Genomic DNA, 783 nt, shown 5'->3' with positions numbered 1-783 from the left:
GCCACATCAGTGGCATCAGGTCCGGCCATGTCTAAAGCCGGGTCGGACGCGGCCACATCACGGGCTTGATCGGCTGCGGCCGTGTCTGGTGTCTTATGAACCTCGGTTGCACCTTTTTTTTATTTTTCGAGGGTTCTTATCTTTGGAACCTATTGGTCTACCACGTTTCACACGTTGGTTAGACTCTGTAGCAACTTGATTGTGTCGCTCTTGAACATCAATTCTTATTGGTGCATTAGCAGCTGGTATATATGACTTTGTCACTCTTTTCGGGTCAGCAAAGGAATCTGGCAATTGATTAGCTAGCTTTTGTAAATGAATGATCTTTTGAACTTCTAGATCACATTCTTGAGTTCCAGGATCTTTCCAAGAAATGGATGTTTGATTCCATGAAATTTCTTTTACCATTTTACTGCTATCTCCCCTTAATGTTGGATGTTTGGATTCATTAAAATGACAATCCGTGTATCTGGCCTTAAACAAATCACCCATAGTTGGCTCAAGATACTTCAAAATCGTGGGGGAATCAAATCCAACATATATCCCCATCCTCCTTTGAGGTCTCATCTTTGTTCTCTGTGGTGGAGCTATTGGTACATAAACGGCCCAGCCGAATGTCCTAAGATGGGATACGTCTGGCTCATGACCCGTAAGTAATTGTAATGGGGAATACTTATGTTCACTTGATGGCCTGATGCGTATGAGTTCGGCCACGTGAAGGACCGCATGTCCCCATGCTGAGACCGGAAGTCTCGACCTCATGAGTAATGGTCGAGCTATGAG

This window comes from Brassica oleracea, chromosome C6 (genome assembly GCF_000695525.1).
Source record: "Brassica oleracea var. oleracea cultivar TO1000 chromosome C6, BOL, whole genome shotgun sequence".
NCBI lineage: Eukaryota > Viridiplantae > Streptophyta > Magnoliopsida > Brassicales > Brassicaceae > Brassica > Brassica oleracea.
This window is presented reverse-complemented; position numbering follows the sequence as displayed.